The sequence below is a fragment of the Syngnathoides biaculeatus genome, chromosome 5 (assembly GCF_019802595.1).
Source record: "Syngnathoides biaculeatus isolate LvHL_M chromosome 5, ASM1980259v1, whole genome shotgun sequence".
Lineage (NCBI taxonomy): Eukaryota > Metazoa > Chordata > Actinopteri > Syngnathiformes > Syngnathidae > Syngnathoides > Syngnathoides biaculeatus.
This window is the reverse complement of record NC_084644.1, coordinates 19,892,349-19,918,649: the sequence shown is the minus strand read 5'-3', so window position 1 is coordinate 19,918,649 and position 26,301 is coordinate 19,892,349.

Genomic DNA, 26,301 nt, shown 5'->3' with positions numbered 1-26,301 from the left:
GTTGCCCATGGTGAGAGACGCCGAGCAGGTATGGGTATACTTATTGCCCCCCAGCTCAGCGCCTGTACATTGGGGTGGATCGGCTTTCAGGTGGCGGACGGGTCCTGACTGTTGTTTGTTCCTATGCAATGCACAATAGTTCAGAGTGTCAGAATACAACTTTGGTGGTCGATGAGGCAAAAACCCGGGAATGGGAGGAGTTCGGTGAGGCCATGGAGAATGACTTCAAGATGGCTTTGAGGAAATTCTGGTCCACTGTCAGGCATCTCAGGAGGAGGAAGCAGTGCACCATCAACGGTGTGTATAGTGAAGATTGGGCACTGCTGACCTCGACTAGGGATGTTGTGGGTCGGTGGAAGAATACTTCCAAGACCTCCTCGTTTCTACTGACATGCCTTCTCATGAGGAAACAGAGTCTGGGTTCACTGAGGCGGGCTCTTCCATCTCTGGGGTTGAGGTCACCAAGGTGATTAAAAAGCTACTCAGTACCAGGACCCCAGGATTGGATAAGATTTGCGCAGAGTTCCTCAAGGCTCTGGATGTTGTGGGTCCGATTTGGTTTGTCCTGTGAAAGTACAATGATTACTTCTTCACAGTAACAAGGTGCATATTCTCACAAAAAGTGCTGCAAAGTAACAGACGATCGGCTATAATAAATGACCCCCCCCACCAACCTTATTATTTTGTTGTATCAAAGTTCCCATGTACTTGAATTATGATGCTCTAACATGTCATTATATCAGTGGCATGAAAAAAACATCAATAATACTATCATTTATACAGATACTTTCGGGGTAAAGAACTGCGACTCATAGTTTCCAGAGATCTGCATCCAGGGACGCATACAGTTTTAAGTGTAAAATGTTCGATGCAGTTTCCAGGTGTCTTGGGAACATAACCGTTATATGACTTGGTCAAAATACCCGAAGGATCAGGAATAACATCACACTTTATACACCCCATGCTTTATTTTGCTGTGATTGGCCATTTTTCAGGGGGTGTCCCTAGATGATACAAGCAAGCCAGCCCTCACCTGACCCACTACATTGTTGGGCCAATACTAACAACAGATTTCAGTCCTCTTTCTCTCTCTCTCTCTTCTCTCTCTCTCTCTCTCTCTCCTCTCTCTCTCTCTCTCTCTCTCTCTCTCTCCTCTCTCTCTCTCTCCTCTCTCTCTCTCTCTCTCTCTCTCTTGCTCAATCAATCAATCTATCTGAATATATTTAAATTAGTTTTTAGACATCAAAATACACAGTACAAGCAAGGAAAGCAAACAAATCCAATGCCACAGACACAAAACAGGTACACGTATACATAGATATTCCTGTCCCCCACCTCTTCTTTTACTCATAGCACAAAATGTAAGAGCACTGAAGGAAAGGGTACTGAAGCGCTATCTCACTGTCGAGGTTGGATAGAATACTCACTCACACACACACATGCACACCTACACATGTGCACACACGCACACACACACACACACACAACACACACACACACACACACACACACACACATACACACTGTATACATATTTAAAACTAAAAGTAACTCATATATTAGAATTATGAATAATGTTGAATCAAATAGCCAGCCAAAAAAAAAAGAAGTTTGCCACATTAACCACTGCTGTCAGAACATCAGAAAGGGTGGTCTATAAGTGTGGAGAATAATAATAAGAGGATGCTTCACTTTGAGTTTTTATTCATATTTTAGATACCGATAGAAGACGTCTAATCTGATGACCTGAGAGTTCTGAATGGCTGATAATTTAAAAACATCTATTCATCCATCCATTTTCTGTACCGCTTATCCTCACTAGAGTTACGGGCATCCTATCTCAGCTATCTTTCGGCAAGATACACCCTGAATTGGTTACTAGCCAAATGCAGGCATATCGACAAACAACATCACACCATTGGGCAATTTAGAGTCTTCAGTTAACCTACCATGCAAGATTTTGGAATGTAGGAGGCAACCAGAGTATCCGGACAAAACCAACACAGACACAAGAAGAATATGCAAACTCCACATAGGCGAGGCCGGATTTGGACCTCAGTTCCCAGAACTGTAAGAGATATATGCTAACCAATCGTACACCGTTCCACCTATCAACATTCTAGATGTTATTAAATGTAAATATAACTCTTTGTTTTTGTTTTCATTTCCATACCACTTATCCTCCAATTCAAAATATTTTTTTTCTCTAGGTGCTTCAATACTGATGATCGGTATTTAATATTATACCGGTTAAGCTGGAATAGGTTTTTGGGCATACATGATTTTATATCTAAAATAGAGTTGAAAAGGGCATCAAGTAATGATGGTCATCAGGAGAAACTGCAATGTGGAATCTGGTAGTGCTGTGGGGGTTGCTTTGGGATTATGGGGTATTGAGCCCCTTGATTCAGTTCGTTTGGTCACATTACAACAGGAGTCTGAGTTTGTTCCGTATTGCTAGTAGTCAGTCAGATTAATTTCCTATGATGTGTGGACTATGCCAGTGCTGCACTTTATCACCAGTTCTGTTCATAACTTATATGGAAATAATTTTTAGGCACAGTCGAGGTGTAGAGGAAGTCCAGTTTGGTGGCCTCAATACTGCATCTTTGCAATTTGCACATGATGTTGTTCTGTTGGCTTTATCAAGCCATGATCTCCAACTTTCACTGGAGCGGTTCGCAGCTGAGTGTGAAGGGGCTGGCACGAGAATCAGCGCCTCCAAATTCGAGACCATGGTCCTCAGTGAGAAAAGGTTGACGCAGCCTCTCCAGGTCGGGCATGAAATCCTGCCTCAAGTTGAGGAGTTCAATTATCTTGTAGTCTTGTTCACAAGTGAGGGAATAATAGACGGGGGGATCGGTATGGCTTCTGCAGTGATGTGGACTTAGTATCAATCTGTTTTGGTAAAGAAGGAGATAAGTTGAAAGACTCTTCTTCTTTTCCTTTCAGCTTGTCCCGTTAGGGGTCGTCACAGCGTGTCATCTTTTTCCATCTTAGCCTGTCTCGTGCATCTTCCTCTCTCACCCCAACTGCCCTCATGTCTTTCTTCACCACATCTATGAACCTTCTCTTTGGTCTTCTTCTCACTCTTTTGCCTGGCCGCTCCATCCTCAGCACCCTTCTACCAACATACTCACTCTCTCGCCTCTGAACATGTCCAAACCATCGGAGTCTGCTGTCTCAAACCTTGTCTCCAAAACAACTAACTTTGGCTGTTCCTCTAATGAGCTAATTTCTAATCCTATCCAACCTGCTCACTCCGAGCGAGAACCTCAACGTCTTCATTTCTGCTACCTCCAGTTTTGCTTCCTGTTGTTTCTTCAGTGCCACTGTCTCTAATCTGTACATCATGGCTGGCCTCACCACTGTTTTTTTCAACTTTGCCCTTCATCCGAACAGAGACTCTTCTGTAACATAACACACCAGACACCTTCCGCTAGCTGTTCCAACCTGCTTGGATCCGTTTCTTCATTTCTTTCTCACAGTCACCATTGCTCTGGATTGTTGACCCTAAATATTTGAAGTTGTCCATCCGTGGTATCTCTTCTCCCTGTAGCCTCTCACTCTTCCCCCTCCACCCCTCTCATTCACTCATGTATTCTGTTTTACTTCGGCTAATCTTCATTCCTCTCCTTTCCAGTGCATGTCTCCATCTTTCTAATTGTTCCTCCGCCTGCTCCCTACTTTCATTGCATATTAGAATATCATCTTCAAACATCATGGTCCAAGGGGATTCGAGTCTTACCTCATCTGTCAGCCTATCCATTACCACTGTAAACAGGAAGGGGCTCATAGCTGATCCCTGATGCAGTCCCACCTCCACCTTAAATTGTTCTGTCACACCTAAGGCACACCTCACCATTGTTCTGCTGCCATCATACATGTCCTGTACAATTCTAACATATTTCTCTGCCACACCAGACTTACGAACACAGTATCACAGTTCCTCTCTTGGTACTCTGTCATGGGCTTTTTCTAGATCCACACAGACACAATGTAGCTCCTTCTGACCTTCTCTGTACTTTTCCACTAGCATCCTCAAGGCAAATAATGCATCTGCATCACGCTCTTTCTAGGCTTGAAACCATACTGTTGCTCACAGATACTTCTGTCCTGAGTCTAGCCTCCACTACTCTTTCCTATAATTTAATTGTGTGGCTCATCAAATTTATTCCTTTTTTATTCCCACAGCTCTGAATATCACCTTTGTTCTTAAAAATGGGAACTAGAACACTTTTCCTCCATTCTTCAGGCATCTTTTCGCCTGCTAGAATTCTGTTGAATCAGTTGGTCCAAAACTCCACAGCCATCTCTCCAAATTGTTTCCATACCTCACCGGTATGTTATCAGGACTAACTGCCTTTCCATTTTTGGTCCTTTCTCGTGCCTTTCTAACTTCCTCCTTACTAATCATTGCCACTTCTTGGTCCTTCACACTTGCCTCTTCGACTCTTCCTTCTCTCTCATTTTCTTCATTCATCAACTTCTCGAAGTATCCTTTTCATCTATTTAGTACACAACTGGCACCAGTCAACACATTTCCATCTCTATCCCTAATCACCCTTAGCAGCTGGACATCCTTCTCATCTCTATCCCTCTGTCCGGCCAAGATGTACGGATCCTTTTCTCCTTCTTTCGTGTCCATCCTGGTGTACATGTCGTCATATGCCTCTTGTTTAGCCTTAGCCACCTCTACCTTTGCCCTACGTCGAATCTCAATGTACTCCTTTCGCCTCTCCTCAGTCCCACTTTATATGTCCACAGTCAGTCTTTACTGCTTCCCGAGGATTCCACGAGTGTGCATTGTGGAGGAATTAAGTGTCCCATCATTCAGTCCGGACACGCAATTAGAGCTGTAGTCATAACTTCCAGTAGACATGGCATGAGTCACATTACTAAATTTCTCAGCCAAACTGATGCCTGCCTTTTTAATATTCTCAAGAGGGAGGCATAAACACATCGATGGACACACATACATGCACTCAAGACGCTCCCTCACTGCCTATCTTTATAACTCAGAGAAATCAGTGACAAGTGGAAGGCACAGTTGAATTATAGTGGGTGATGACACATTTTATTGTTTGCTTTGCATAAAAGCATCTGCTAAATGACACAAAAGGATTGCATGTAAATAATGTAATTTAATGTTATGTTATGGAAGGTGTTAATACAGAATGGGTGTATGCCTCAAGGATGCAAAATTAATCACCAGACAAACTGCTTCTATAGATCCTTTTCAATAACGAGGTGATGACTGAAGACCAGAAGTCATTGAAAGCATAGTATGCATTTTTAATGATGCCAATAGTGCACACACACACACACACACACACACAAAGAAAACAACTCCATCCTTCCATAATTTTTTATGCAGATTATACTGTTGATAGTCAGGGTTGGAATCTATCCCAGCTGCAAACACCACATTGAGATGAGAACAATCCAAAACAAACTAAGCTTTTTATTTCTTTATTTCACTTACAAATGATCCATCCATTCATTTTCTTAGCTGTTTATCCTCACAAGGGTTGCGGGAATGCTGGGGCCTATCCCATCCCTGTCAATAGGCAGAAGGCAGGGCACACCCTGAACTGGTTGCCTGCCAATCGCAGCACACATAGAGACAAACAGGCACACTCACAATCACACCGAGGGGCAATTTAGAGTGCCCAATTAATGTTGCATGTTTTTGGGATGTTTGAGGAAACATAGCAGGCACGGGAACAACATGCAAACAGCATGCGTGGGGCACATAGGAGTGCCTGCTGTGGAGACAGACGGGAAATAGGAAACCAGCTTACTTGAACCTGCCTTTATTTGCATGTGCGCAGTGACACGTCAGAACAGTCAAATGTCAATCTAGCCGCGCAATCGATTTATTGGGCATAACCATACCAAACGAAAAGATGGATGATACAGTGAAGAAAATAAGCATCTGAACACCCTGCTATATTGCAAATTCTCCCACTGAGAAATCATGGAGGTGTCTGAAATTTTCATCGTAGGTGCATGTCCACTGTGAGAGAGATAATCTAAAAAGAGAAATCCAGAAATCACAATGTATGATTTTTTAACGATTTATTTGTGTGATACAGCTGCAAATAAGTATTTGAACACCTGTCTATCAGCTAGAATCTGTTAGTCCGCCTTTAAGAGTCAGATGCACCTGTGTGAGGTCATTTGCTGCATAAAGACACCTGTCCACCCCATACAATCAGTAAGACTCAAACTTGTAACATGGCCAAAACCAAAGAGCTGTCCAAAGACACCAGAGACAAAATTCTACAACTCCACACGGCTGGAAAGGGCTACGGGAAAATTGCCAAGCAGCTTTGAGAAAAAAGGTCCACTGTTAGAGCAATCATTAGAAAATCTTCTTCTTCTTCTTCTTTTCCTTTCGGCTTGTCCCATTAGGGGTCGCCACAGCGTGTCATCTTTTGCCATCTTAGCCTATCTCCTGCATCTTCCTCTCGAACCCCAACTGCCCTCATGTCTTCCCTCACCACATCCATAAACCTTCTCTTTGGTCTTCCTCTCGCCCTTTTGCCTGGGAGCTCCATCCTCAGCATCCTTCTACCAATATACTCACTCTCTCGCCTCTGAACATGTCCAAACCATCGAAGTCTGTTCTCTCGAATCTTGTCTCCAAAACATCCAGCTTGGCTGTCCCTCTAATGAGCTCATTTCTAATCCTATCCAACCTGGTCACTCCGAGCGAGAACCTCAACATCTTCATTTCTGCCACCTCCAGTTCAGCTTCCTGTTGTTTCTTCAGTGCCACCGTCTCTAATCCGTACATCATGGCCGGCCTCACCACTGTTTTGTAAACTTTGCCCTTCATCCTAGCAGACACTCTTCTGTCACATAACACACCAGACACCTTTCGCCAGCTGTTCCAACCTGCTTGGACCCGTTTCTTCACTTCCTGACCACACTCTCCATTGCTCTGTATTGTTGACCCCAAGTATTTGAAGTCGTCCACCCTCGCTATCTCTTCTCCCTGTAGCCTCACTCTTCCCCCTCTACTTTTCTCATTCACGCACATATATTCTGTTTTACTTCGGCTAATCTTCATTCCTCTCCTTTCCAGTGCATGTCTCCATCTTTCCAATTGTTCCTCTGCGTGCTCCCTGCTTTCACTGCATATGACAATATCATCTGCGAACATCATGGTCCAAGGGGATTCCAGTCTAACCTCATCTGTCAGCCTATCCATTACCACTGCAAACAGGAAGGGGCTCAGAGCTGATCCCTGATGCAGTCCCACCTCCACCTTAAATTCCTCTGTCACACCTAAGGCACACCTCACCATTGTTCTGCTGCCATCATACATGTCCTGTACTATTTTAACATACTTCTCTGCCACACCAGACTTACGCATGCAGTACCACAGTTCCTCTCTTGGTACTCTGTCATAGGCTTTCTCTAGATCCACAAAGACACAATGTAGCTCCTTCTGACCTTCTCTGTACTTTTCCACGAGCATCCTCAAGGCAAATAATGCATCTGTGGTACTCTTTCTAGGCATGAAACCATACTGTTGCTCGCAGATACTTACTTCTGTCCTGAGTCTAGCCTCCACTACTCTTTCCCATAACTTCATTGTGTGGCTCATCAACTTTATTCCTCTATAGTTCCCACAGCTCTGAACATCCCCTTTGTTCTTAAAAATGGGAACTAGAACACTTTCCTCCATTCTTCAGGCATCTTTTCGCCCGCTAGTATTCTGTTGAATAAGTTGGTCAAAAACTCCACAGCCATCTCTCCAAATTGCTTCCATACCTCTACCGGTATGTCATCAGGACCAACTGCCTTTCCATTTTTCATCCTTTGTAGTGCCTTTCTGACTTCCCCCTTAGTAATCATTTCCACTTCCTGGTCCTTCACTCTTGCCTCTTCAACTCTTCCTTCTCTCTCATTTTCTTCATTCATCAACTTCTCAAAGTATTCTTTCCATCTATTTAGTACACTACCGGCACCAGTCAACACATTTCCATCTCTATCCTTAATCACCCTTACCTGCTGCACATCCTTCCCATCTCTATCCCTCTGTCTGGCCAACCTGTAGAGATCCTTTTCTCCTTCTTTCGTGTCCAACCTGGTGTACATGTCTTCATATGCCTCTGTTTAGCCTTTGCCACCTCTACCTTTGCCCTACGTCGCATCTCGATGTACTCCTTTCGCCTCTCCTCAGTCCTCTCAGTATCCCACTTCTTCTTCGCTAATCTCTTTCCTTGTATGACTCCCTGTATTATGGGGTTCCACCACCAAGTCTCCTTCTCCCCTTTCCTACCAGATGACACACCAAGTACTCTCCTGCCTGTCTCTCTGATCACCTTGGCTGTCGTCGTCCAGTCTTCCGGGAGCTTCGGTTGTCCATCGAGAGCCTGTCTCACCTCTTTCCGGAAGGCCGCACGACATTCTTCCTTTCTCAGCTTCCACCACATGGTTCTCTGCTCTACCTTTGTCTTCTTAATCTTCCTACCCACCACCAGAATCATCCTACATACTACCATCCTATGCTGTCGAGCTACACTCTCCCCTACCACTACTTTACAGTCAGTAACCTCCTTCAGATTACATCGTCTGCACAAAATATAATCTACCTGCGTGGTTCTACCTCCGCTCTTGTAGGTCACTATATGTTCCTCCCTCTTCTGGAAATAAGTGTTCACTACAGCCATCTCCATCCTTTTTGCAAAGTCCACCACCATCTGCCCTTCAAAGTTCCTTTCCTGGATGCCGTACTTACCCATCACTTCTTCATCGCCCCTGTTTCCTTTACCAATATGTCCATTACAATCTGCACCAATCACAACTCTCTCGCTGTCTGGGATGCTCAGAACTACTTCATCTAGTTCCTTCCAGAATTTCTCTTTCAACTCTAGGTCACATCCTACCTGTGGTGCATAGCCGCTAACCACATTATACATAACACCCTCAATTTCAAATTTTAGTCTCATCACTCGATCTGATACTCTTTTTACCTCCAAGACATTCTTAGCCAGCTCTTCCTTAAAATAACCCCTACTCCATTTCTCTTCCCATCTACTCCGTGGTAGAATAATTTAAACCCTGCTCCCAAACTTCTAGCCTTACTACCTTTCCACCTGCTCTCTTGGATGCACAGAATATCAACCTTTCTCCTAATCATCATGTCAACCAACTCCTGTGCTTTTCCTGTCATAGTCCCAACATTCAAAGTCCCTACACTCAGTTGTAGGCTCTGTGCATTCCTCTTTTTCTTCTGACGCTGGATCCGGTTTCCTCCTCTTCTTTGTCTTCGACCCACAGTAGCTGAATTTCCACCAACGCCCTGTAGGTTAGCAGTGCCGGGGGCGGGCGTTGTTAACCCGGGCCACGACCGATCCGGTATGGGATTCTTTAGATGAACGCTCATATTTGTTTGGCACAGTTTTTACGCCGGATGCCCTTCCTGACGCAACCCTCTGCATTTATCCGGGCTTGGGACCGGCCTACAGATTGCACTGGTTTGTGCCCCCATAGGGCTGCATTAGAGCAATCATTAGAAAATGGAAGAAGCTAAACATGACTGTCAATCTCAATCGGAATGGAGCCCCATGCCAGATATTACCTTGTGGGGTCTCAATGATCCTTAGAAAGTTGAGGAATCAGCCCATAACTACACGACATGACTTGGTCAATGACCTGAAAAGTGCTGGGACCACCATTTCCAAGGTGAATGGTAATACACGTCATGGTTTGAAATCATGCATGGCACGGAAGGTCCCCCTGGTGAAACCAGGACATGTCAAGGCCCGTCTTAAGTTTGCCAATGACCATTTGGATGATACAGAGGAGTCATGTGAGAAAGTTTTGTGGTCAGATGAGACCAAAATGGAACATCCTAATTCCACTAACCGTGTTTGGAGGAAGACGAATGATGAGTTCCATCCCAAGAACACCATCCCTACTGTGAAGCATGGGGCTCGTAGCATCATGCTTTGGGGGTGTTTTTCTGCACATGGGACAGGATGACTGCACTGTATTAAGGAGAGGATGACCGCGGCCATGTATTGGGAAATTTTGCGGAATAACCTCTTTCCCTCGGTCGGACCATTGAAGATGTGTCGTGGCTGGGTCTTTCAATATGACAATGACCCGAAGCACACAGCCATGAAAACCAAGGAGTGGCTCCATTAGAAGCATATCAAGGTTCTGGCGTGGCCTAGCCAGTCTCCAGACCTAAACCCTATAGAATGTCTTTGGAGGGAGCTGAAAGTCTGTGTTTCTCAGCGACAACACAGAAACCTGTCTGAGGACAGAGAAGATCTGTGTGGAGGAGTGAGCCAAAATCAATCCTGCAGTGTGTGCAAACCTGGTGAACAACGACAGGAAATGTTTGACCTCTGTAATTGCAAACAAAGGCTACTGTACCAAATATTAACATTGGTTGTCTCAGGTGTTCAAATACTTATTTGCAGCTGTATCACAAAAAATAAATCTCTAAAAAAATCATACATTGTGATTTCTGGATTTTCTTTTTGGATTATCTCTCTCACAGTGGACATGCACCTACGATGAAAATTTCAGACCCCTCCATGATTTCTTAGTGGGAGAACTAGCAATATAGCAGGGTGTTCAAATACTTATTTTCTTCACTGTATGCTGACATCTATTTTTTGTTGTTGTTAGTATTACAGTACTACATTACAGTACAGTATTAGTATTAGTATGATTAGTTGTAATAGTAGTAGTAGTAGTTAATAGTAGTAGTAGTAGTAGCATTGCCCGGAGAAAACCCACGCAGGCACGGGGAGAACATGCAAACTTCCACACAGGCGGGGCCGGGATTGAACCCGGGACCTCAGAACTGTGAGGCCAACACTTTCCAGCTGATGCACCGTGCCGCCTATTACTATTATTATTATTATGATTATCCATCCATCCATTTTCTTTTTTGCCGCTTATCCTCAGGAGGGTCGTGGGGAGTGCTGGAGCCTATTCCAGCTGTCAACGGGCAGGAGGCGGGGTAGACCCTGAACTGGTTGCCAGCCAATCGCAGGGCACATTGAGATAAACAGCCGCACTCACAATCACACTGAGGGGCAATTTAGAGTGTCCAATTAATATTACATGTTTTTGGGATGTGGGAGGAAACCGGAGTGCCCGGAGAAAATCCACGCAGACATGGGGAGAACATGCAACCTCCAAACAGGCGGGGCTGGGATCGAATCCGGGTCCTGATAACTGTGAGGTCAACGCTTTACGAGCTGAACCACCATGCCACCTCATTCATACATAAGAGTATAATTTTTACATGGGCCAAAGGTGGAGCAATTTACACAAGAAAAGAACATTATTTTAACCAGGGACCTCAAATGAGGATTAGCACATCTCATTATCTATATTTCAAGGTTATTTGTGATTGGCCTCAATCTAGCAAAGTCTGCAATCGTTCTCTTGAGGTTCACATGTCAAACTGGGGCCCATCGAAGGTGAATTTAGGCAAGAAGAAAGGTACCACCCTGGACTGGTTGGTCCCCAAACACATCATGTAATAATAATAATAATAATAATAATAAATAATAATAATAATATAATAATAATAATAATAATAATAATAATAATAATAATGGTGGCACGGTGGATCAGCTGGAAAGAGTTGGCCTCACAGTTCTGACGTCCCGGATTTAATCCCGGCCCCGCCTGTGTGGAGTTTGCGTGTTCTTCCCTTGTCTGCGTGGGTTTTCTCCGGGCAACGCTACTACCACGACTACTACTACTAATCATACTAATACTCTTACTAATACTAATGAATGTTTTCATAGTGTTCAACCTGAGTTGAAAGATTCTGGAACCATTACTACCATCCAAATATTGTCAAGTGTCTCCATCCAATTCTGTGAATTGCAGACAAAGTTAGATAATTGCCACTCAGACTAGGAATTTGGCAAGCATCTTCCCCAAGAGGCCTCAGATGAAATGGCGCTTCAACCCCCAAAAGTGTCATTCTTAATGAAATGGTAATTACAAACCCAGCGGAACAGCTGAGGGGCCTGCTGGGGCCCACAGACTCATACTACCAGAATAAACCTGCTACAACGTCCTGCAGAGAAGAGAGAGCTAAGGAAGGTGGAGATTAGGAAGGGGATGAGGGGAATGTACAATAAGAAATAGCCAAGAGGTTCAGGTGGACCAACAGCAATTTGGGATTCTTTTAAAAAGTAATATGTAATACACACACTACTTTGAGTGTGCTGTACACATGGACGTTCATCAATAAAGCTGACTGTGTGGAAGGCAGCAAGGGGTTTGATGGGGGGTTGGTGGGCAGTGGTTAAAAGCACCCTCACAGCCTGAGTAATTGATTGCTTTGTAAGTGAACGTGTCTTTAACCTTTGGGAGGTCAGGCCCAGTCGGACACCATCACTCCTGCCTGGGGTTGAACGGCTTCCAGCCATTTGTGTTCAGCTGCTCCCTCGTCTCAGGGCCGATTTGTCAACCATGAGATGTTTTGGGTGTTTAGATTAGAGGCAAGATGGAAAAACAAAGGCAAAATGCCACCCCAAACAAAAAGCCTGGGCCCGGATCTCCCATTGATCTGCAGGCTAGGCACGGGGCCAGCTACCTGGGGTACAGAAACTGCATGAGGGTGGTGGGTTGGTAGGTGGGTGGTTTTGTCAGTCGTGGGGCGCGGTGGGGGGGTGGTTGGGGGGTTAAGGGGGGGTTTGGTCTTGTTGTGGGTTGAGCTTTTCTGAAACAGAGCCACAATGAACCCCCTGAAACACATCAACTGTGGTGCTTGAACCGGAGCCAGATTGGAGGCTGAACAGGAGCCAGGGCGAAGATTGAACGACAGCCAGAGCAGTGACATGAGATAGAGGCAACATATCGCCTTGAGATGCAGCCAAAATGCCAGCCATAGACTCAGGGGGGAATGAGAGGGAGCTTGGGATTTCCAACTGTGTTCTTGGTTGTAATTGACCCCTCTGTACAGGTCACTTAACCACGCCTCCTGAAGTTACGTCACCCCAACGCTTACTAACCTCAGACAAACAATTAGCAAAAATGGCGTCGCAGGAAAAAAAGACGACAGTGAAATTGTCCGATTTACCAGCTGATTTTTCACTCGCATTCTTACCGAATAGTGAAATATCTTTGAAGAGCACACAGCAGGGCTTCAAGTATTTCAGCGAGGGTTATTTCAATGGTATTTCCATGCATATCGGTGGAGAAACCATCGATATTAGCACGAGATCTTTCCGGAGTCAGAGGAAGACCGAGAAGCCACATAATATATTATAACCCAAAGACGAATTCATCATTGACAGTTTCCTATTTTCGTGTTACTTATCACACTTGTGTGCAGAATCTGTATGTCTATCTGTATAGCCGTTTGTGAACCGCCGTATGAAGGAAAAGAAGAAGGCGAGGCTTGATTTACGAGTTGTTTCTCTCGTTTTCTTTGTGTAATGTCACGCGCTCTCCTCAATAATTATTCTTGAATTAGTGCCGAACCTACGTAAGTCCCGATCGAGTACGACAATCACTACTTGAGTGTCTTCAAATATCCTTCCTTCAGTCTTGGTGTCTCGGTGCACGTCGAAGGTTTTTAGGACTCGCTAGTCCGGTTTAGCTTAGCTCGCTAACCGCCAACAAAGAGACACGTTTGTGCAGTCAGGTCCTCGCAAAGTATCGCTCAACACAGATCAAGTCTGTCAATCATTCACACGTAGCTATGTTATGCAAGCGAAGAACTGCTAATTCATTTATATGAGACTTGTTGAAAATCAAAAATAGGGCTTACCTTCGTGCAAACATATCTGTTCCGGTTGATTTTAGATGGATTCAGTTGATAATACGGTCTTCCACAAAGTTTGATTCACCAAAGACATTTTTTGTACTCGGTCTTCGGTTTTGGAAAGGGTACGAATTGAACTCCACCAACTAGTCCATCAGGATACCTCTCGTCACTATTACAAAGTCCGTGACTACACCTCTTAACCATAACTATTGTTAAGGAACCCAAATACGTGATAAAACGCAAACAAAAGCTATACTGGACTTTGTTTGAGGTACTGGCGGACGCCAACAAGGGGCGTGGTTTATGCAGATCTCTGGCCTTTGATTGGTCAGCGACGCGGATGACGCAATTTCTACGGAGGGGTCAATTCTTCTCATCACTGTTGATTTTAAAGTTCTCGTCTGTCACCCACCCAGGTACTTAGGCTTGTCCGTTTGTCAAGCTGTCAGGTTATGTCTCTAGCATGGTGATGCTAATGGTAGAACTGTACAGTGAAGAAAATAAGCATTTGAGCACCCGGATATATTGCAAGTTCTCCCACTTAGAAATCATGGAGGGGTCTGAAATTTTCATCGTAGGTGTATGCCCACTGTGAGAGAGATAATCAAAAAAAAGAAATGTCCAGAAATCGCAATGTATGATTTTTTAACAATTTATTTGTGTGATACAGCTGCAACTTAGTATTTGAACATCTGTCTACAGCTAGAATTCTGACCCTCAAAGACCTGTTAGTCCACCTTTAAAAGTCCACCTCCACTTCATGTATTATACTAAATCAGATGCACCTATGTGAGGTCATTAGCTGCATAAAGACACCTGTCCACCCCATACAATCAGTAAGACTCAAATTTGTAACATGGCCAAGACCAAAGAGGTGTCCAAAGACACCAGAGACGAAATTGTACAACTCCACCTGCCTGGAAAGGGCTACGGAGAAATTGCCAAGCAGCTTGGTGCAAAAAGGTCAACTGTTGCAGCAATCATTAGAAAATGGAAGAAGCTAAACATGACGGTCAATCTCAATCGGTGTGGAGCCTCATACAAGATATCACCTTGTGGGGTCTCAATGTTCCTTAGAAAGGTGGGGAATCAGCCCAGGACTACACAAAAGGACTTGGTCAATGACCTGAAAAGTGCTGGGACCACCGTTTACAAGATGACTGTTTATAATACACTAAAACGCTATGGTTTGAAATTATGTGTGGCATGAAAGGTTCCCCTGCTTAAACCAGCACATGTCAAGGCCTGTCTTAAATTTGCCAATGACCATTTGGATGATACAGAGGAGTCATGGGAGAAAGTTTTCTGGTCGGATGAGACCAGAATAGAACTTTTTGGTCATAATTCCACTAACCGTGTTTGTTGGAAGATGAATGATGAGTTCCATCCCGAGAACACCATCCCAACTGTGAAGCATGAGGGTGGTAGCATCAAGCTTGGGGGGTGTTTTGCACATGGGACAGGACAACTTCACTGTATTAAGGAGAGGATGACCGCGGCCATGTATTCTGAGATTTTGGGGAACAAACTCTTTCCCTCAGTCAGAGCAATGAAGTTGGGTTGTGGCTGCGTCTTTCAACATGACAATTACCTGAAGCACACAGCCAGGAAAACCAAGGAGTGGCTCCGTAAGAAGCATATCAAGGTTATGGCATGGCCTCACCAGTCTCCAGACCTAAACCCAATAGAAAATCTTTGGAGGGAGCTGAAATGCTGTGTTTCTGATCTTTTTTCTGATCTACAGGATATCTGTGTAGAGGAGCGGACCAAAATCCCTCCTGCATAGTGTGCAAAGTTGGTGAACAACTTCAGGAAACGTTTGACCTCTGAAATTGCAAACAAAGGCTACTGTACCAAATATTAACATTGGTTATCTTCTTCTTCTTTTCCTTTCAGCTTGTCCCATTAGGGGTCACCACAGTGTGTCATCTTTTTCCATCTTAGCCTATCTCCTGCATCTTCCTCTCGAACCCCAATTGCCCTCATGTCTTCCCTCACCACATCCATAAACCTTCTCTTTGGTCTTCCTCTCGCTCTTTTGCCTGGCAGCTCCATCGTCAGCACCCTTCCACCAATATACTCACTCGCTCGCCTCTGAACACGTCCAAACCATCGATGTCTGCTCTCTCGAATCTTGTCTCCAAAACATCCAACTTTGGCTGTTCCTCTAATGAGCTCATTTCTAATCCTATCCAACCTGCTCACTCCAAGCGAGAACCTCAACATCTTCATTTCTGCTACCTCAATTTCTACTTCCTGTTGTTTCTTCAGTGCCACTATCTCTAATCCATACATCATGGCCGGCCTCACCACTGTTTTGTAAACTTTGACCTTCATCCTAGCAGAGACTCTTCTATCACATAACACACCAGACACCTTCCGCCAGCTGTTCCAACCTGCTTGGACTTGTTTCTTCACTTCTTTACCACATTCACCGTTGCTCTGGATTGTTGACCCAAATATTTGAAGTCCTCCACTCTCGCGATCTCTTCTCCTTGTAGCCTCACTCTTCCCCCTCCACTCACTGTTGTGCTGCCCTCATACATGTCTTGTACTGTTTTAACATATTTCTCTGCCACACCAGATTTACCCACGCAGTACCACAGTTCCTCTCTTGGTATTCTGTCATGGGCTTTTTCTAGATCCACACAGACACAATGTAGCTCCTTCTGACCTTCTCTGTACTTTTCCACTAGCATCCTCAAGGCAAATAATGCATCTGTGGTACTCTTTGTAGGCTTGAAACCATACTGTTGCTCACAGATACTTACTTCTGTCCTGAGTCTAGCCTCCACAACTCTTTCCCATAACTTAATTGTGTGGCTAATCAACTTTATTCCTCTATAATTCCCACAGCTCTGAACATTGCCTTTGTTCTTAAAAATCGGAACTAGAACACTTTTCACAGCCTTTCTGACTTCCCTCTTACTAACCATTGCCACTTCCAGGTCCTTCACTTGCCTCTTCAATTCTTCCTTCTCTCTCATTTTCTTCATCCATCAACTTCGCAAAGTATTCTTTCCATCTATTTAGTACACTACTGGCACCACTCAACACATTTCCATCTCTATCCTTAATCACCCTTACCTGCTGCACATCCTTCCCATCTCTATCCCTCTGTCTGGCCAACCTGTAGAGATCCTTTTCTCCTTCTTTCGTGTCCAACCTGGTGTTCATGTCTTCATATGCCTCTTGTTTTAGCCTTTGCCACCTCTACTTTTGCCCTACGTCACATCTCGATGTACTCCTTTCACCTCTCCTCAGTCCTCTCAGTGTCCCACTCCATGTAGTTTTGGGTTCCACCACCAAGTTTCCTTCTCCCCTTTCCTAACCAGAAGACACACCAAGTAGTCTCCTGCCTGTCTCTCTGATTACCTTGGCTGTCGTAGTCCAGTCTTCCGGGAGCTTCTGCTGTCCATCGAGAGCCTGTCTCACCTCTTTCCGAAAGGCCGCATAACTTTCTTCCTTTCTCAGCTTCCACCACATGGTTCTGTGCTCTACCTTTGTATTCTTAATCTTCCTACCCACCACCATCCTATGATGTCGAGCTACACTCTCTCCAACCACTACTTTACAGTCAGTAATCTCCTTCAGATTACATCGTCTGCACAAAATATAATCCACCTGCGTGGTTCTACCTCCGCTCTTGTAGGTCACTATATGTTCCTACCTCTTCTGGAAATAAGTGTTCACTACAGCCATCTTCATCCTTTTTGGAAAGTCCACCCCCATCTGTCCCTCAAAGTTCCTTTCCTGGATGCCGTACTTACCCATCACTTCTTCATCGCCGCTGTTTCCTTTTCCAATATGTCCATTACAATCTGCACCAATCACAACTCTCTCGCTGTCTGGGATGCTCAGAGCTACTTCACCTAGTTCCTTCCAGAATTTCTCTTTCAACTCTAGGTCACACCCTACCCGTGGGGCTTAGCCGCTTACCACATTATGCATAACACTCTCAATTTCAAATTTTAGTCTCATCACTCCATCTGATACTCTTTTCACCTCCAAGACATTCTTAGCCAGCTCTTCCTTTAAAATAACCCCTACTCCAATTCTCTTCCCAGCTACTCCATGGTAGAATAATTTAAACCCTGCTGCTAAACTTCTCGCCTTACTACCTTTCCACCTGCTCTCTTGGATGCACAGTATAGCAACCTTTCTCCTAATCATCATGTCAACCAACTCCTGAGCTTCATAGTCCCAACATTAAAAATCACTACACTCAGTTGTAGGCTCTATGCATTCCTCTTTTTCTTCTGATTTCTTCGGATCCCGTTTCCTCCTCTTCTTTGTCTTCGACATAACATTGGTTATCTCAAGTGTTCAAACACTTATTTGCAGCTGTATCACACAAATAAATCATTAAAAAATTATGTGATTTCTGGATTTTTCTTTTTAGATTTTCTCTCTCTCACAGTGTGCATGCACCTATGATGAAAATTTCATATCCCTCCATGATTTCTAAGTGGGAGAACTTGCAATATAGCAGGGTGTTCAAATACTCATTTTCTTCACTGTTGCTCATACCATGTCCTGAAAAGACAGGTCAGAAACCATCAACACCTCCTGAAATGGACTCTCAGTCATATTTACATGAGTAATACATCCATGTAAGTGCTATTTATCGCAGACCTGGACCTTGTAATGCGTTAAGGGTCCCTATTTTGGCTCTTTAGACCTCCAAAAAGTCACTCTGTCACATGACCTCAGTATAAAAGTGTCCATTTCATTTAATAAAGCCTTGGTTTAGTCATAAGAGTTTTCAGAAAATTCCCCATCTGACAGCTACTACTGTTAGACCCAGCTTTATATCTGGTTTGGCCCTGTTTGGCTCATACCACCACCATCCCTCTGAGTGGTTACCTTTGAATATAAGACCAACTTGCACACGTGTTTTGTTGACAGCACTGGGTCGGGAGTCAAAAGGGACCTCGTTTCAGGCCTCTTGGTAGAAGTACATCTGGAATTCAGGAATAAGTGGATGATTTTTGATATTTCACGTTTACTGAGGCACCATAGAGACAATTTGACATCCCAATTATGAGAAAAGGTTGGTTTGGTGAAATATGGAACCTTTAACGGGAGGAGGTCCAGCTGAAATGTTGTTAGTGCATGAGTAGAACAAGTGTGATTCTTCATTACTGTAGGCAAGAACCAGCATGTTCACGGTTGTTTAGAGTGTTTTTAGTTTTTGTGATGTACTGTGTAACAACTTACACAGGTAAGTGTAACAAAAGGTATATGTGTCAAAGAAAAAGCTGCCACTTGTGCCTGCTGCCACTTCCATCTACACTTCTTTTACCACAGACGAGATGTACTGTACTGTACCTGCCACTTCCATCCTCTGCTGACATTTGGGGGTGTTATATTTTCCCATCTTGTTGTCAGATTTGACTGCAGCTAATGCGTGGAAAAATGGTGGTGGTGGATGGCAGCTTCATTTTGTAGACCATTTGCCCAAGATGACGTAGAATGGCTTTTGTAAAATTTTCACGTTGTTACTCTACGGAGATAAGTTACCCACTTGCAAACAACTTATGCCATTGTATGCCACTTTTGGGTGGAATTTACAATTAGGATGGAATACAAAAAAAGGATGAAAGGATTCATAGCTTTCCCCAAAAAAATCAAGTTGAGGAAATGGTGGGAGGATGCAGCCAGAAGAGTTGAGCTGCCGAGAGATCTGCGGTTGTTAAAAGCTTTTGATGGCTCCCAGCTCATGGTGTGTCTGGGTAGAAACAAGTTATCATTGAAAAATAGTAAAATAGGTATGTGTATAACTTTACTCAGTTAGTATTGAACACATTTATAATATCAGGCAAAACAAACAAGTACCAACGGCAGTGGCAGATATGAAACAGAGCTCTTTAACACAGTCTGCATTAACAAGCAGTGGCTACATATACACCACAAAAATGACCAAATCGAGTTTTTTGCCACTGGTCATTTTCATTCTCATTTCTTGTTTCTTCCTCACTGTCCTCATTTCCCTTTTTACTATGGCTCAAACTGAAGCTCAGCCTTCATCGCTGCCAGGGGCTGCTATTGTGGCTACTGCTAAAAAGTCCAGGTGTCTGGGTGCACATCCCCATTGACGTCACTACCCAGAATGCACTGCGATGAAAAACAATGGCAGCCGAAATTGAAATTACGGGAAGTAAAAATAGATAAATCGGGAAGTGAATATTGAACATTGTATCGAATTGTTTTGTTACTCAAGTCAAAAGAGATCTTATATGTCAAAAATTACATTGAAATAGGAGTTCACGTTAAAGGCAGCTCAGGCGGGAGGAAGTTGCCAGAGTATTGTGAGATTTTTTTTCAAATGTGTTTATTGAAATTAACTCATGAAATCCTATAACGTGTAAGCATTCTTAAACCAAAAAATAATCCATCCATTTTCTGACGTGCTTATCCTCACGAGGGTTGCAGGAGTGCTGGAGCCTATATTAACCTGTCAACGGGCAGGAGGCAGATTATACCCTGAGCTGGTTGTCAGCCAATTGCAGGGCACATGGAGACAGACAACAGTCACACACAATCACACCTATGGGCAAGTTAGAGTGTCCAATTAATCCGTGTTTTGGGATGCGGGAGGAAACCAAAGTACCTGGAGAAAACCCACACAGGCATGGGGAGAACCTGCAAACGCCACACAGGCGGGGCCAGGATTTGACCCCCAGTCCTCAGAACTGTGGGGCCAATGATCTAACTAGATGCGCCACTGTCTTCTTCTACTTCTTTTCCTTTCAGTGTGTCCCGTTAGGGATCGCCACAGCGCATCATCTTTTTCCATGTGCACCTATCTCCTGTGTCTTCCTCTATTTTTTTAAAAAGTTTTTCAAAATAGAGTTTTAAAACAAAAGAAGCTAGAGAGTAGCTCAATATTTTATTGTCACCTTTTGGTAACAATGCTCCTCAATCACTAATTACAACAATAAGCCCAACATGATATTAACATGCATACTAAGCAAATAAAATTAACGTATAAAAATATAAGAACACTTTCCACCCTTCAGTTAAGCAAATGTAGAAACATATAACACTAATTTGAAGTCTCAAGTATTTTTGGAAGTGCCGTACAAGATTAAAAATAAGCAAAGCCTGTGACAATGGCAATACCTTGATTTTTAAATGATATCATTCTCCAGTTATGGTCCTACAAACCCTGTTAACATTATTGCTACTTTTAAATGTGCGCCGCCATAAATGAAGCCTTAACCATGTGGTCACCCCCCGGTGGCTGGCTGACTACGTTGTGGACAAATCTACAAATGAAGCACTAATAATGTGCTCGCATTTTGAAATCTAACAAATCGCAGATGATCAGGCTCATTTAAACATGACAGCCGAAATCACGTTCATAATTAAAATATGATTAATTGTGCAGGCGGAGCCCAGCATCTTATTATCTGTTGCCAGCCCAAATACCATTCATAGTTAGCTACGACTTGTCGTGAAGCTTGTCCAAACTAACAACAAAACATTCAACTGGTTTGCAAAATGGCAAAACAAGTTATTATGTTTTGTTATTATGGGCCAGCACCATGCTCTGTCCCAAACTTCAAAATAACAGATTAAAACAGCATTAATGTTCAATGTAATGTCATGTTACCCCATACAAGGGGTGTCAACTCATTTTTGTCACAGGCCACATTTTACTTCGGGTTTCCCTCAGAGGGCTATTATGACTGTGAAACCATAAAAATCTTTAACTGCCTCATCATATTTACGCATGAAATTTATGAACTAGTTTTGGAATCAGAAATCAAGTGTAGTGGGTTTTCCAACTATTGTTGTTTGGTAACACAAAAATGTTTGTAATAGCTCAATGATATCATTTATTAAGCAGGGATACCCAGACTTCCCTTTCCCCAGCCACTTCTTCCAGCTCTTCTAGAAGGATTCCGAGGCGTTCCCAAGCCAGCCAAGAGACATAGTCTCTTCAGTGTATCAGGGGTTGTCCCCGGGGTCTCTTTCCGGTGCAAAATACCCAGAACACCTCACCAGGGAGAGGTCCGGGAGGCATCCAGATCAGATGCCCTAGCCACCTCATCTGGCTCCTCTCAATGCGGAGGAGCAGCGGCTCGACACTCAGCCCCTTCCGGATTCCCGAGCTTCTCACCCTATCTCTAAGGGAGAGCCTGGACACCCTGCAGCGGAAACTTATTTCGGCCACTTGTATCCGGGATCTCGTTATTTCGGTCACGACCCACAGCTCATGCTCATACGTGAGGGTAGGAACGTAGATCGACTGGTAAATTGAGAGCTTCCCCTTTTGACTGAGCTCCCTCTTCACCACAACAGATCGATACAAAGTCTGCATCACTGCAGACGCTGCACCGATCTGTCTGTCAATCTCCTGCTCCATTCTTCCCTCACTCGCGAACAAGACCCCAAGATTCTTGGGGCAGGATCTCATCCCCGACCCCGAGAGGGTACGTCACCCTTTTCCGACTGAGGAATATGGTCTCAGATTTGAAGGTGCTGATTGTCATCCTAGCCATTTCACACTCGCCTGCGAAATGCTCCAGTGAGCGTTGGAGATCATGGCTTGATGAAGCCAACAGAACCACATCATCTGTAAAGTGATGCGATGCTGAGGCCACCAAACCTGACACAATCTATGCCTTGGCTGTGCCAGTAACGACCCGTTCCCCTACTGCAGGGGAAGGGAGGTTACATAGCACACCAAACACCTTCCGCCAGGTGTTCCAACCTGCTTGGACCCGTTTCTTCACTTCCTTACCACACTCATCATTGGTCTGGGTTGTTGACCCCAGGTATTTGAAGTCATCCACCCTCGCTATCTCTTCTCCCTGGAGCCTCACCCCCCCCCCCCCCGTCCCTCTCATTGACGCACATATATTCTGTTTTACTTCTTCATTGCTCTCCTTTCCAGTGGATGCCTCCATCTTTCCAATTGCTCCTCCGCCTGATTCCTGCTTTCACTGCATATTAGAATATCTGCAAACATCATGGTCCAACGGGATTCCAGTCTTACTTCATCTGTCAGACTATCCATTACCACAGCAAACATGAAGGGGCTCAGAGCTGATCCGTGATGCAGTCCCACCTCCACCATAAATTCTTCCGTAACACCTACAGCACACCTCACCACTGTTGTGCTGCCCTCATACATGTCCTGTACTGTTCTAAGATATTTCTCCGCCACACCAGATTTACACATGCAGTACCACAATTCCTCTCTTGGTACTCTGTCATAGGCTTTCTCGAGATCCCCAAAGACACAATGTAGCGCCTTCTGACCTTGTCTGCTCTTTTCCACTAGCATCCTTGTGGCAAATAATGCATCAGTGGTACTCTTTCTGGGTGTGAAACCATACTGTTGCTCGCAGATACTGACCTCTGACCTGAGTTTTCCCTCCATTACTCTTTCCCATAACTTCATTGTGAGGCTCATCAACTATTCCTCTATAGTTGCCACAGCTCTACCAAATCCCCTTTGTTCTTAAAAATGGGAACTAGCACACTTTTCCTCCATTCCTCTGGCATCTTCTCGCCCACTAGTATTCTGTCGAATAAGTTGGTCAAAAACTCCACCGCCACCTCTCCAACTTGCTTCCATACATCCACAACTATGTCATCAGGACCAACTGCGTAGATTATTGGTTGTCACTATGCCCAGTTCGGGTCTCACCTCTCCTAGGTGTTATGGTTGGGATCCCTTATCTGTGTTATCTATGATGTTGTTCTATGTATTTACCGGCGTCAGTCCATTATAGCCTCTCACTGTATTACATGTCCTCAGACAGCAGATACGGACTATTGCCTGTGAGTAACTTTTTTTTCCCTGGGCAGCTCGTTTTGATTTTTCAGCAGACCTGATTCTTTGCGAACTGGTTAGCCGAGCCGATGACATCGTTTGTTTTATGCCGAGTCATGGCGGAGGGGTTTCGCATGCCAGACCCCGCCGTTTTTGATGAAAATGTTTCCGAAAGCTGGCGTGTTTTTGAACGAGAGTACGGTATTTTTATTACGACAGTACACCCGGAGAAGCCTGCAAAGACAAAGGCGTACATTCTCCGTAACCTGGGCGACTCTGAAGCCATCAACCGCAAATGCTCCTTCGTGTATGTGGTTGAAGTGCCCGAGCCCGGGAATAATGGAGCGATGATCACCCCTGCGGAGTCCAGAGAGGTTCCAGAGTGTTTGAAGAGAAAATTCTGGGAAATGTGCAATCCTCAAACCAACAGGACAATGGACAGGCACACGGAATCAAAGACAAGGTGAGAGCATAGAACATAAGTGACTTGAAAATTAAAGCTAAAACTTGCTACTTTGGAGATTTGACTGAGGAGGAACCGCCGACACATTCTTCTCCACCACAGCTCCAGACAGACGATCAAGACTTAAAAACCAGTCATCACACTGTGAAAGGCCCCAGATTCACACCACTCACGCCTAATCTAACCTCATGCCAGTCAGCATGCACTACACACTAGCCCAAAAAGAACACTTAACAGTGCCTGCTACATAACGCGCTCAGCTTGCTTCTGCAGACCGAATCCTAAATACACATGGAAAAAAAAATATCTGTGTATTGTGTTTATAAAGGGTTAAAATTAGTGTTTGTTTGATGAAGTAGTGGTAATTGATTCATCACATCATCTATTTTAATTTTTGTAAAATTCATCCTGACTTCATTATCCTGAAGCTATGTTTGTTTGTCTTCATGTATTATTTTCATTTCAGAGGTACAACGAGAGCTACTGCTAATGTGTTAGTTATATAAGGAATGTTTAAAGTGCTCTACTTACTGAGTGTTTTTTTGTTTTTGTTTTTTTGTGTTTGGGATGCAAACTAAAGGAAGGGGATGTAGATTAATGGCTGTCACTGTGCCCATTAAGGGTCTCACCTCTCCTAGATTTTATGGGTTGGGTCCCTTATCTGTGTTATATATGATGTTGTTCTATGTATCTACTTGTGTCAGTCCATGGTAGCCTCTCACTGTGTTACATGTCCTCGGACTCCAATAAACGCTTATTGCTCCAGAAACCTGTGTGATCTCTTACGCACACAAAAGAAGCCAGAAGCATTTACAAACTGCCTTTTCATTTTTCACCCTCTTCAGTCCCTTTCTAACTTTCCCTTTAGTAATCATTGCCATTTCCTGGTCCTTCACACTTGCCTCTTCTACTCTTCCTTCTCACTCATTTTCTTCTTTCTTTTGTTCTTTCATTCTTTCCATCTATTGAGCACACTACTGGCACGAGTTAACACATTTCCGTTTCTATCCTTAATCACCCTTATCTGCTGGCCAACCTGTAGAGATCTTTCGCTCCTTCTTTTGTGTCCAACCTGGTGTACATGTCATATGCCTCCTGTTCAGCCTTCGCCACCTCTACCTTTGTCCTACGTTCCATCTCAATGTATTCCTTTCACCTCTCCTCAGTCCTCTGTGTCCCACTTCTTCTTAGCTAAACTATCTTCCTTTTGTGACTTCCTGTATTTTGGCATTCCTCCACCAAGTCTCATTTCCTACCAGAAGACATACCAAGTCCTCTCTTGCCTCTCTCTTCAGTCTTCCAGGAGCTTCTCCTGTCCATAGAGAGCGTCTCACATCTTTCCGAAAGGCCGCACAACATTCTTCCTTTCTCTACTTCCACCACACGGTTCTCTGCTCTACCTTTTTCTTCTTAATCTTCCTACCCATCACCAGAGTCATCCTACACATCACATCCTACAGTATATTGCTGAGCTATACTCCTCTAGCACTACCTTACAGTCAGTAACCTTCTTCAGATGAAATCATTTGTATAAAATATAGTCCACCTGCGTGCTTCTACCTCTGCTCTTGTAGGTCACACTATGTTCCTGCCTTCTCTGTAAAAAAAGTGTTCACGACAGCCATTTCTGTCCTTTTTGCGAAGTCCACCACCATCTGCCCATCAAAGTTCCTTTGCTGAATGCCGTACTTACCCATCACTTCTTCATCGCCCCTGTTTCGTTCACCAACATGTCCATTGAAATCTGCACCAAACCAAAAGAGGTTGTTCCCCAAAATCTCACAATACATGGCTGCGGTCATCCTCTCCTTATTAAAGTGCAGTCGTCCTGTCCCATGTGCAGAAAATTACCCCCAAACCATGATGATACCACCCCCATGCTTCACAGTAGGGATGGTGTTCTTGGGATGGAATTCATCATTCCTCTCTCCTAACACGGTGAGTGGAGTTATGACCAAAAAGTTAAATTTTCTGACCACAAAACCTTCTCCCATGACTACTCTGTATCATCCAAATGGTCATTGGCAAACTTAAGATGGGCCTTGACACCAGCTGGTTTAAGCAGGGGAACCTTCCGTGCCTGATTTCAAACCATGACGTCTTAGTGTATTACCAACAGTCACTTTGGAAATGGTGGTCCCAGCTCTTTTCAGGTCATTGACCCAGTCCTGTCATGTAGTCCTGGACTAATTCCTCACCTTTCTAAGGTTCAGTGAGGCCCCACGAGGTGATATATTTCACGGGGCTCCACTCTAATTGAGACTGACCGTCATGTTT